Source organism: Rhinolophus ferrumequinum, assembly GCF_004115265.2.
Source record: "Rhinolophus ferrumequinum isolate MPI-CBG mRhiFer1 chromosome 5 unlocalized genomic scaffold, mRhiFer1_v1.p scaffold_110_arrow_ctg1, whole genome shotgun sequence".
Taxonomy (NCBI): Eukaryota; Metazoa; Chordata; class Mammalia; order Chiroptera; family Rhinolophidae; genus Rhinolophus; species Rhinolophus ferrumequinum.
In genome coordinates, this window is record NW_022680355.1 from 4,882,834 (window position 1) to 4,896,079 (window position 13,246).

At 33.9% G+C, this 13,246-nt stretch overlaps 1 protein-coding gene and 1 pseudogene across 1 annotated transcript in view; one reads left to right on the forward strand and one right to left on the reverse strand.

Annotated features, from left to right (window-relative positions):
- The window catches only part of MALRD1 (MAM and LDL receptor class A domain containing 1), a 534,334-nt gene that overhangs the window by 214,658 nt on the left and 306,430 nt on the right, over positions 1-13,246 (forward strand). The gene's annotated exons all lie outside the window — the stretch shown is intronic.
- Positions 1,985-2,236, reverse strand: LOC117019180 (ubiquitin-conjugating enzyme E2 E2-like; annotated as a pseudogene).

A 13,246-nucleotide genomic window follows, 5' to 3' on the forward strand; every position in this document is an offset into this window, starting at 1 on the left:
GTAAGAAATAAAGAACACAATAATAGAAATGAAGAATACATTACAGAGAATCAACAGTAGATTACATGAAGCAGAGGATTGAATCAGTAATTTAGAAGGTAGCAGAAAATACCCAATGAGAAGAGCAAAAAAAAATGAGGAGAGTTTAACGGGTCTTTATGACAACACGAAGTGTACCAACATTTGCATCAAAGGGGTACTAAAAGGAGAAGAGAGAGCAAGGAATTGAGATTGTATTTGAAGAAATAATGATGAAAAACTTTCCTAACCTGGCGAAAGAAATAAATATACAGAAAGTCCCAAACAAGATGAACCCAAAAAGGCCCACATCAAGACACATCATAATGAAAATGCCAAAGGTTATAGACAAAGAGAGAATCTGAAAAGCACCAAGAGAAAAGCAGTTAGTTAGTTACCTACAAGGGACATCCCATAAGACTGTCAGCTGATTTCTAAACAGAAACTTTGCAGGCAAAAGGGATTGGCATAAATTGTTGAATGTGATAAAAAGAAAGGAGCTACAAGCAAGATCGTCCAGCAAAGCTATCGTTTAGAATCAAAAAACAGATAAAGATCTTCTCAGACAAGAAAATCCTAAAGGATTTCATCAAACCAATATTACAAGGAATCTTAGAGGGGCTTCTTTAAGATGAAAAAAAAAAATCTAAAATATGAATAATAAAATGGCAATACTTACAAGACTCACTTAAGGTGGGTTGGGTGTGCCCTCCTGTTGTAGTTGAGCCTTGGTTGCTGTTTGCATGTCAATGGGAGGGAATGACTCTCTGGTTGAGAGGACTGGCTATGACTGCAGTGGAGGTGTTGTTGTGCAGGGGCTCACTCTACAGAGCCGGATTTTCCTCAAAAGGGCTGTGGTGCCTGCCCAACTTTCCCCTTGGGTCTGTTATCCTTGGAGGCAGCTGTGTGATGCTCCAGCTTATTTCAAAGCTTGCCACGGGGGATGCCAGCCCCAGGACCACTGCAGGTCAAGTTTAGCCACAGCTCAGGCCCCACCTGGGACCACCTGGCAGGAGCCACAGAGCAATTCACAGATGGCTGCTGCCTCTGCTATGCTTGGAAGTGCCTTGAGAGGCTAAGGTGTAAACCAAGACAGTCTTCTGCTGGTGCCAGGCTGAGCAGCCAGAGGTATGGGCCATGCTTAAGCCAGATGCTGCTTGTCTGGGTTTTGCAAACCTTTGAGAGACCCTAGGAAAGTCTGCAGCTTGAGCCAAGGCAGGTGGTTTATATGAAAAACCACTGGAAGCAGCTTGGGTGTGCCCACAAGTTGGGTGGGGCGGGATCTCAGATTCAACAGGGCATGGTGAAACTATGGTGTCAGCCAGCTTGATGGAGACTCAGATATGGTGGCTGCCTGCATCTGCATGCAGGGAAGGGGGAGGGCTGAACAAAGAAACAGTGGCTTCTGCCAGCTCCTCTTTCAATGAGAAAGCCCCCCCTCCATCCCTCATCCTGAAGTCAGACAACTCAGTCCCCCCCCCATATATCCCTGCTGCCTCTCCAGCTGCTGGACCAGATCTGGAACTCAGAGCCAATGATTTCATCAGTGAGTAAGTGTGTGATGTCCCTTTAAGAGGAGCAGCTGAGACTTCAGTCACTCTCTGTCTCACTCAGCCACAATCTCCACTGGTTTTCACAAACATAAATTTATGGGGACTTCTCTCCCTGGCACTGGAAGCTTGGGCTGGGAAGCTTTTGTGTGCTGATGGGACTCCTTGCATTTTCAGGGTGAACCTCCACAGCTGAGATATTCCTTCTGATTTTTAATGATCACATGAAGGTGTGGGACCAGCCCATTCTGCATCTTTGCCCTTCCTTCCTACCAATCTTGAGGTGGCTTCTTCTGCATGTCCTTAGTTGTAGGGCTTCAGTTAAGCAAGGTTTCAGGCAATTCTCAGTGATAGTTTTTTTGTAATTTAGTTGTAATTTTGATGTGGTCATGTGAGAAGGTAAGCACAGCATTTGTCTATTCTGCCATCTTGACCAAAACTGTACAGTTGGGAAGAGGGTCCAGTGTAATTTCTGCAAGTTCCTTCTGAATTCTTTTAGCACTATTTGACAATTTAGCAGCTGATTTACTGGATATTTTCTCGTCCTTTTGCTTGGGCTAAACTTGTTCTCTTTCTGGTTCTTGCTGAACACTTTTACGTTTGCCTACATCAGACTTTCCTCCACTCTTGTTTGGACTGTCATCAAATCTTTGTGCCTTGGTGGACATTTTAGATCTCTCAGCGTGCCACCACCATCCCCGACCATTCCAGCTCAGGCTCTCTAATTACTTTTGATGTGTCATGAATAACGTATGTATCTTCCAAATGTTTAATGATTCTTAATTTCTCATTACTGCAAAAACACTTAACTTGGAACTTTCGTAGACGGAAGAAGGGTAAGTGACATTATGATCCACGAACACTGGTTGCATGCATTAAACTTTTGGAAATGACTGTAGTTCATGCACACTTTTCATTTGTATTCATGTATGTAGTCCAACAATCCCATCATGGATAGCTTAAATTAGAAAAGACAAGGGGAGGCATATTATATATATATATGAAGATGCTATTGAACTGAATCTGGAATCACTGATTCTAAATAGTCAAATAAGAATCAGGGCTTTATTAGCAAAAGTAATATTAAATTATTATTAAGTGTCTAGAAGTTATACTTAAGATCTTATTTTGATGGCAATTTTGTTAATTGCTATGTGATGATGGATAATAATAATTGTTTAATGAATTTTAATAAGAAAAGGGCAACCAAGCTTACTCTTCTAAATGTCCATATGTAAATTCAGCCACTATCATATTCTCTATATTATTGGCAAATACTTAATAAAATCTCTTAAGTATAATGAGGAGAGGCATCAGTCGTGTGTGTGTGTGTGTGTTTGTGTGTACGTACGTGTGGTGTGTAGTGTGTGTGTGTGTGTGTGTGTGTGTGTTCACACAGTTATTTCCAAATATGAGTTTTATAACAAATATAGTTTGGGATATAACATGGGATATAACATGGGATTATAACATGGGATGTAACATGGGATGTAACATGGGATGTAACATTTTACTTTAAAAATGTATATAAGGCAATGGGGGCTGAATGGATGAGCTACTCTTTGAGGTTACTGATTTCCCTGAAACCTTTGACTGCAGTTTAAAGGTTGTTAGCTATCAATGAGAATGCGGGCATAGCAACTCAGTGAAGGTCTTGAATTAGGGAAATCTGTCTGACTGTGTTTGGCTCTATAAATTTGTGAACCCTATGCAAAGGTCATGTATTTGAGGTTTAAAGTCATGAACTTGGATCTTTGCACTACTTACTATTATTTTGGTGCAAAAGTAATTGTGGTTTTTATAATTTTTTTTTAACCTTTTAGACCGCAATTACTTTTGCACCACCCTAATACCTATATAATAAATCACCTAATCTACTTAATCTCTCTAATTCTTACCTTTCTTGTCTGTCAAAATGGAACTATTGGAGCTTCCTTCCACGTGGTTTGAAAAATAATTGAGATAATATATAGTATGTTTTAAAAAATACGTGGCATATGGTTTGTTTTCAGTTATTTCCCTTTTACTCTGCCACTTCCCTCCCTTGCTGGGGAGATTATAAAATTAATCTGTGTACAAGTAGAAATTTGTTAAAAGCATATTGTCTACTTGCTGTTTTTCCTTTGTCATGTTTCATTCATTGCTCAAAGCAATGGGGATCACTTCTGTCCTTCCTGTTTCCCTCAAAGAAATTACTCTAATAAAACCCCAAAACATCTAATTGCTAAATTTGCCAATTGTATTTAGTATTCATAATAAACAATGTAAAGGAAATAAATAGTACTGGAATTCACAACATGTGGGAAGAAGAAAGACGTTAATTTTTAAATATAGAGGCATACTTCTCAGAATGTTTTCCAAGTTAATGTTTTCCCAGTAGAACATCTCTTGGTTTTAATACTGAAATTCATAGAATGCCTGCATCTCTTCTTACTCTGTTGGTTTTGTTTGTTTGTTTTGTTTTGTTTTGGGGGGAAAGGGGCTAAATTTTTTTTGGAAAGTATATTTATATCACCCAGCACCCAAAACTCACTAGAATATTAAGCAATGTATTATACAGAAAAATTCTCAAGTGCATTCCAATTATAACAGGTAGACAGAGCTTTTGAAAATTTCATGCTGTGGCAATACAGAGGGCATTGATCATGGGTATCATTATGGTGAGCAGAAACATCACGGCAGCAAATGCACTGGGAGCCATTATTGCATCGTGCATTTGTCCTGAATGTGTTTCTTCTGTATCTTCCATATGTAGCCATGTTTTTGTTTAATGTAAACCATGAATGCCCGAGAAAAGAGCAATTGTCAAAGATAATTGTGAAAAGGAAAGCAAAGCAAGTGAAAAAGAAATTACAATGTAAGAGAAAATAATACAACATTTTGACCAAGGACATCTGGCTCTAATGAGGCAGATTAAAAAAAAGAAGAAGAAGAAAAATGAAAAGGAAAAAAAAAAACAGTTGAAGAACCCTTAGAATATGTCATTGAGAAATTCACTACTGAGTTTGTTCATGTAAACATGTAATGTTAGTCTAAAGAAGACAAGCAAATAGAACTGATAGATGTCACTGGGTTCTAAGGCTTTGCCTTTAAATGGATACTTCTTTTTAGGTAACTGCAGGTGATATTTCAATTATTACTGAGTGCTGAGGGATGCTTGTCATTTCTAATGGTAACAGATCCAAGTCTGATCAGATCATGTAAATAATACAGATAAACACAGGCAATGAAAAATTAAGCCACTGAGGTTTATTGAGCAAAGACTAGAAGGAGGCTTGAGAATTAGCCAGTCAGATATCAAAGAGTATTCCAGCATAGGAAGGTGAGTGTGTTCCCCAGGTGCTCTTTGATACCTGATTATGAAGCTAAAATTAAACTGTTTTTACTGTTTGAGCCCCCAAAATATATTCTGCTTAAATGAAAATCAAGAAAGGTCATATAAGAAGTTATTTTAAATGCTTGAGTATAAGTGAAACAACACAGATTACATTTCCCTTGGAAGAATAATATGGTTGTGTGAAACCAGATATATTTCATGTCCCAATGAATGTTATATGTTGGAAAATTTCAGCTTCACTTGAAATGCCAATTGGCTCTACCCTACTTATGTAATAGTGGAGAGATATTCTGTTTAAAATACTTTAATTTTTAACTATATCGTTGTTCCAAGAAAATGTCCTTAAATTAAGGAGTTTTTCCACATGAGCCATTTCATTTTGTGGAAAGAATATTGGCAATTAGGATATCTGTGCGCTGTTTTTAAAAAACTGATAGTTGGGCTTTCCAATGAACATTGTCTGCTCTAACAAGCATAAAGATAGATAACCAAAGTAAAATAATCTAATCAGAATATCAATTAAAATTCCAAAATTGATGATATAAAATTGTGTATCGAAATACACGTAGACTTTTTGAAATATTTTTATCTAAAAATATTTTAATAAAGGAGAAAGGCTTAAGATTTTTAGATTCAGTTTTCTTGCTAATTTGTTTTACTTCTATTTCTGATCTTCCTACTGAGATTATTTTCTTGCTTTCTGAAATACATCTATAAGAAGTTTATCTAAGTTCTAATTAGATTAAATGCTTTAATCTCAACATAATCCTTGAAAGGTGGTTATACTGGATGTACAGGATTAGTTTGGCAATTATTTTCTGATACATATTTTTGACAGACATTTTTCCACTGTCTCATGGCTTCTATTGTGATCCCAAAATCAGCTCTTAATCTAATTGCCATTTTTTTTATAAGTCATGTCTTTTTCCCTCTCTGCTCTTAGGAGTTTCTTTCTTCCCCTGCTTATCTACTAAATCATGTAAATTAGGGTAGGCTTCTTTTAATTTATATTGCATGAGATTCAGTGAACTTTCTGAGTCTGGAGATTGATATGCTTCATGAGTTCTGAAACATTCTAAGCTTTATGTCTGAATATAGATTGCTTTTGCTTTAATGCAGGCTTTCTTTCTTCTGGATCTCTGGTAAGACTTATGTTGGATCTTCTCATCGTTTCCTTTTTAAAAATGACGTATAATTTAGATATAGTGAAATGTGCAGAGTTTCATTATGAAATACAATGAATTTGGACAAATCCAATGAATTTTCCTGTATTATTTAACCGGTGTAACCCAAAACACATCAAAATCTGGAACACTTCCATCATCCCAGAAATTTTCTTTGTTTTCCTTCTCAGTAATATTGCCTCGTATCCCTTCAGTCAGAGGAAACCAATGTTCTAATGTTTATCACCATGTACTAGATCTGCCTGAGCTTCCCATTCGTGGTGTGTCTGGCTTGTTTTGCTCAGGAGAGGTTTTTGAAATTTATCCATATTGTTGATTGTATCACTAGTTTTTAAAAATTGTGTGAGTATATTAGAATGTGTTTATTCTTTTCATAAACAAATGGGTTGTTTCAAATTATTTGATGTTGTGAATTAAACTGCTATGAAAATTTGTGTACACATCCCTTTGTAGAAATACTTTCTCCTTATAATATCTGGAGCTTGATTGTAGGACAGATGTATGTCTCACTTTATAAGAAACAACCAAACAATTCTCAAAAAATGATTGTATCATTTTATAATCCCACCAACAATGTATGAGATTGCCGGTTGCTACTGGTCCTCATTAATATTTGGATTGTCCATTTTTTTTTTAATCTTAGCAATACTATTGCACATCTAATGATATTTCATTGTGATTTCAGTTTACTTTGCCCTGATGGTTTTAACTTGTGCTTATTTGGCATCTGTATATATTCCTCTATGGAGTATCTATTTAAGCATTTTCTTCCATTTTTTATCTACTTGTATGTTCATATTGAGTTATAGATATTTATTATATATTCAGGATATATATATATATATATATATATATATATATGGATATACATATATATCAGCATATATATGTATTGCATTTTTCTCTCAGTGTTTTATTTCATTATTGGTGTCATCTAATGATGAGAAATTCCAATTTATCAACTTTTTTTTCTATAATAGTTGCTGTTTTTCATGCCTCTCTAAGGAATCTTTCCTTAGCCGAGGTCACAAAGATATTCTGATTTCTCATGTTTTAGAGCTTTAGCTTTTCTATTTAGGTCTCTGATTCATCATGAGTTGATATCATGTATGGTGTCCCAACATAGTTTGTTGAAATGACTTTTGTTTACCTATTGATTACCTAGAAGTTTTGTCAAAAATTAATCATATAAGTGATTAGGTATAAAACTGGTGCTTTGTTCTCTTACACTGATCTATTTGTTTAATCTTACTACCTATTCTATGTTCTATATATTTTTAGAGTCTGCTGGGATATTGATAGTGATAGCATTGTATCTCTGATTTGGGGAAGATTATTACTATATTAACAGTATTGAGTTTTCCTATCTATGGGCATGGCGTATCTCTGCAACTATTTGAGTATTCTGTAATTTCTCCCAGTGCTGCTTTGTAGTTTAATTGTATAGTTTTTTATCCATTTTAAACAAATCATCTCCAACTTTTTGTTCGTTGATGCCGTTGTTAGTGGTAGCATTTTATTTTATCTTATGTTATAGAGAGTTGCATTGCTACTATGTAAAACTACAATTGATCCTTGAATGATCTTTTATAACTATGGCTATGCAAAATTCACAAGATAGTTCTAATAGTTACCTTTTCATAAATTCTTTGGGACTTAAATTCATGGAACATGTGATAAAACATAGTATTGTTCTTCTTTTCCACATGTCAACACTTTATTTTTTTTGTTTGCTTGGATATCCAGGACAGTATCAAAAATATATGGTGGGCAGATACTTTTGCCTTGCTTCCGATTTTAGAAGGAAGCATTCTGTCTTTCTCCTACATTTTTAAGGTAGTAGCTTCTTTCAGTTTGAAGAAGTTTCTTCTGTTTCTGATCTTCTAAATGATTTGATCATAATTGTATATTAAATTTTGTCAAATGTTCTTTCTGAATCTGCGAAGAAAATCATGTGATATTTCTCCTGTATTATTTAACTATGGATATTACATTAATTGATTTTCAAATCTTGAAAAAAACCTTATATTCTTAGAATTAACCCTACTTGATTAGAATGTATTTTCCTGTCAATATATTGCTAGATTTTATCTGATAAATATTCCGTGAGGAATTTTGCATATATATTAATGAAAGCATTGTTTTATAACTTTCTTTTCTTGTAATTTTTCTTATAAATACCTAGATTTTATCTGATAAATTTTCCTTGAGGAATTTTGCATATATATTAATGAAAGCATTGTTTTGTAACTTTCTTTTCTTATAATTTTTCTTATAATTACCTTATGTTTCATAATATATGTATCACATGTATTTATATATTCTGTTTCCTATCACAGAAATATAAGTTGCATAGTGACAGATATTTTAAAAATTGCTTTGTTTACAGCCTGCACATAGTTGGACCTCAGTCTGTAATTATTTTCTACATAAATTAATTAGAAAGATAATGGGAATTCACAGATATGGGTATGTGGGAGGTCTGCAAGGCAATCAACCAAGATTGGGTCAGAAGATACAAACTGCAGAAACAGTATCTTTAAGAAAACACACAAATGTACAATTAAATCATAGATTTGACTATATAGAGGAGTTTTATGTTTTAATTATGCAATCAAGTGAAAGACAATAAGGAATAATTGAATACAGGAAAAATAATTGTGTAAGAATTTAAATATAATAAACTTAAATATATGTGTGGTTAAGTCACGGATAATTTTTAAATAGTTGTAATAATATCAACACTGAGTAAGAATTTAACCAAAAATTATTACAACTTCGATATATGAGGAGAGAGAAGTATCTGTATTGGAGAAGGGGGCAATATAAGACTTCTGTCCTTTTCTCCCATAGGATAAAGACAATGGATTATACCTAAACTTGAAAAATCAGAAATAAGCTTTACAAATATCTTATTTAAACACATGCAAAAAATACCAGACAAAAAGGATGAAAGAGTTAAAAAATAATTTACCATAAGTGTCGCAGTAGAGTTAGTGTGGGATGAGACATGGGCCACTTGAAGCAGTATTCATTTTTTAAAACTCCATAGTGTGTTATTTTAATAAAAAATAAAATTATCTTTAAAGAAAACTTTATATTGATAAGAGAGGCTATGTATAATGAATAGATGAGTGGTCCAGTTTTTAAAAAATCATCAGGTTTCTCAAGACTGGGATTACCAATCAGGCCATGTATTTTTTGTTGTCAATATAGTCCTTATAAATAATCTATAGTAAAATCATTGATGATGAAAACAATGACTATTCTTGTGAATTAAAGTCCCTGGCTAACTGGTTACTCTCCAGTAGACTTTCAAAAATGAAAATGCTTAGAAAATGTGCATATATACTTTTGGAGAAAAATGATTGATTGCTAAAATTTATGCTGTTTTAATAGAACAGCAAGATAAAAGTTGATCTCATTTTTCCCCAGAAGGTTTCCTTTTAGCATATATATTTAAAGAATGACAAGTAATGCACGAAGGAAAATATTTCTGTAAAACTTTTTACAGAAATGCCTCCTTGTAAGTAGCTCACACTTTTATACACACTGTTCTTCACTTTGAGTTGTCCTTGGGTTTGTAGGCTGGACATTATTCACGGTGTTTTCCTGAAATTTATAAAGGTCAGTTAGCCAAGAAGCTTTGGTAGTTTTCACACTGTTTTGTGGCTTTCACCCAGACATCAAAATGAAAATAGAAGTCAGCATGGGAATTGAAAAATAGGAATTTTCTATTGGTTAGATTTGCAGTGAATATGCAAGAACACACATTTATTCAAAACAGTTTGTGATGAGCTTGTTTCTTCCTCATGGTGCAAAAGCAAGTGAACTGAAAGAAATGCAGTGCTTTACTGCTCACTTAGCATACATTTTTCTTTGTACTGGGAAATAGTGTGAAAAGCTATTTGGGAAGAGACTTTAATTTTGACATCTTCATTGCCTTTCCAAAGAAAGTTCATTTAAATATGTGCATGTGTTGTTAGCTACTTCTTAAATGTTTTCAATGACTTAGATGGCATTTATAAACACATACTAGCATTTTAAAAATGTTTTAGTTATTTAGACTGCATGTATGGTACCATAAAGTAATGATATAGAAATCTATTTTCTTGAAATACAGAGGATATTTTAATATACTAGAAATTATATAATCTTACCAGAGTATGCAGCTCAGATTTCAATTTATATTAATACTATAGCCTATTCAAATAAATGTAAAATTTCAGTGTAATATTCTTCATGATAAATATTCACATTAAAAATATGATTGGTACGAAGCCCAATAGCACAAATGCTATAGACTATTTTCTGCAAACTGTTACAAAAGTAGTTAGTATATTTCCTGAAATCTATGCAAATTTTTGCAGTAGCTACATGCTTTTATTTAATATCACATCTTATTTCATACGCAATTTGAGGAAGCATTTAAATAACATATATTTAAGTGTACATGCACAGACTTGTATACATACATGTGCATATATGTGTCCACAATTGTCAACGAAGTGTTTACAGACTCAAGATTCTTGTAATTCACTGCCCTACGTTTAAGGCAATCTATCACAGTCCTCAGTCTTCATGATCTAAGATGGTGGAAGTGAGATGGAGGGAGAGATAAAGAAAATGGTGGATGAAGAGGTAAAGAAAATGACTAACAGATGTGTGCCAGCTGTCCTTTAAGGGACATTTTTGGAGGTTGCCACAGGATACTTGGAGCTACAAGATATTGAAGGCCTCTAGTCACATGTCACACTAAGGGTTTCTGGGAAATGGACTCTTTTCTAGGCAGGCTTGCATTCAGCTAAAAACTATATACAGAAGCAGAGAACAGATTCAGGGGACAAGCAGGAGTCCCTGCCACAGTAAGAAAATAATACATTGTAGAGTAAGAATCACAAAGAGAAACTCAGGCCCTATAGCATGATTACCATGTTAAGATAAATAAAACATTATATTCTACAGTTCTTAGGACAGGATTCTCTATTAGTTCAGAATAGTCAATTGCAAAGGATAACATATTGCTGTCAAATATGTTGAGGCATAAGCAAAACTGCATAATGTTTGAATTCAAAACAGTTGTTCAAGCCCTTTAATTGTTATGCCTTTACTACATTAATGTTTACAAAATAGAGAGGAAGCTTAGGTCATTTCTAAAATAAAGAAGATAATTTGGTATTTTATTGTGTTTAAAACAAATAAGGAAAAAAGATACATTAGTGATTTTTACACATTAAATTAAAACTGAAAAGTATGTTTCATGAACTCAAAATTTTTTGCTAAAATACATTACATGCCTTAAGCAAGTAGCAATATGCATAGTGGTTAAAAATATAAAGTTTGGGACCAGATTACCTGGATTCAGATCTCAGCTGTGCTCCTTACCAGCTGTGTGACATTGAGCAAGGTGTTTTACCGTCTCATCATCACTTTTTTCACATGTAAAATAGGGTTATTAAGCAGGTCTATCCTATGGACTTGTTCTGAAGCTTGAATAAAATATGTAAAACATTTATAAGGATGACTAGCAGTTGATAAATTCTAAAATTTAGAATTCGTTGTTTTGTTATTGTTATTATTCAGGTTCATCACTTGACAATTGAGGAGTTAGGGACAAGTTTCCTACTGAGAACATATATATTAAAGGGGTCCATCAGGAATGATTTAACTGTGGTGATTCCGGAAAAGAGTAGATTATGATTTCTGAGTATTTTTTTGTTGTTCCCAGTAATTTATAGACAAATTAGTAAACTTGAAGTTGATCAAATTTATATGTCATTGTCTTTAAGTGGATTTTTAAGTACTCTGTGAACAATGATTTGCCCAGCTCTACCATACTATTGATAATTGTCAGCAATAAAATTCCAAAACAATTTAATCCACAATTTCCCCATTTTGTCAACATAAGAATCATTAGGGATTTCATGATAAAAGTAAACTTGATATACATATTTTAAAACTTAACTGGAGTGACATTTTCTGTCTCTACCACCTACTACATACTTTATTAGAAAACATAAGTTATTTAGCTTTTTGAATGTATATGGCTTTTGTTTTTTACACTAAACTTCAAATTCCTGGAGGTCAAACACTATATTTTATACTGTATGGAATCCACCTCTGTATCTTGTACTAGAATCATACTGAAGCTTAAAGAGTTTGTATTGAATTAGTGGAGAAAGGAATTAATTCGTTTTGAATTTCACAATGCCTCACTGAAGGTAAGAGATTTCTCCACTAGGATTTATCAGATGCAGTCAATGACCACGATGATGGCGATGATGAAATGGAATCCACTGGTAAAAGTGGATTTGCTTGATTGAATGTGCCTTCTAGACTCTCTCTATACCCCTATCAGCAGATGCTTTCCAGATTCAAATAGCGTTTCTATGGCTGCCATGGAAAAGAGAACTAATTTGCACAGGCAAAGGGTTCAAAGAGATGAGGTCCCATGGTGTTCTGGTGTAGGTGAAAGAACACAGAGCCTATCTTCAGAAGATGTACAGTCCAGCTCTCGTTCTGCTCTTGCACTGTGTTTGATATGATCCTTTCTCCCATTCCCTCATTTATTAAAAAGACTTTGTATTTTTCCTTTTTATTTTGTTTATATGGTTATTTATATTAGTTAATTATCAAATTCTTTGCATCCTGATATATGCATTTCATTGAGTAGTTCATCTTTTATATCACTTATTTTATTTGCTATTTTAATAAAGAATATCGTGCTTATGTTCAAGAGTATATCACATTCTTGTCTTGTAATGTCTTTTTCTGCCATTCATATTAGGTTACTATTGGCTTCATGAAATGTGTGTGGCAGTGCTCCCTCTTCCTCAGTTGATGGAAGAGTGTGTGTTGGATTTATAGTGTTTTTTTCCTTAAATATGTGGTAGAATTCATGAGCTAAGTTTTGTCCTAGAGTCTTCTTTGTAGGAAGGTTGTTAATTAGGGATTCTATTTCATAGATGTATACCTATTCAGCTTTATTGGTTACATCTTGAGTTAGATTTGGTCATTTGTGTGAAGGAATTTATTTCACCAAAATTGTCAGAGTACTTGTTATAAACGTGTTCATATAATCCTTTATTATCCTTTTAATGTCTAGCCAACATGTAGTGATATCGCCTCTTTCTTATGTTGGTACTCTGTCTTATTTT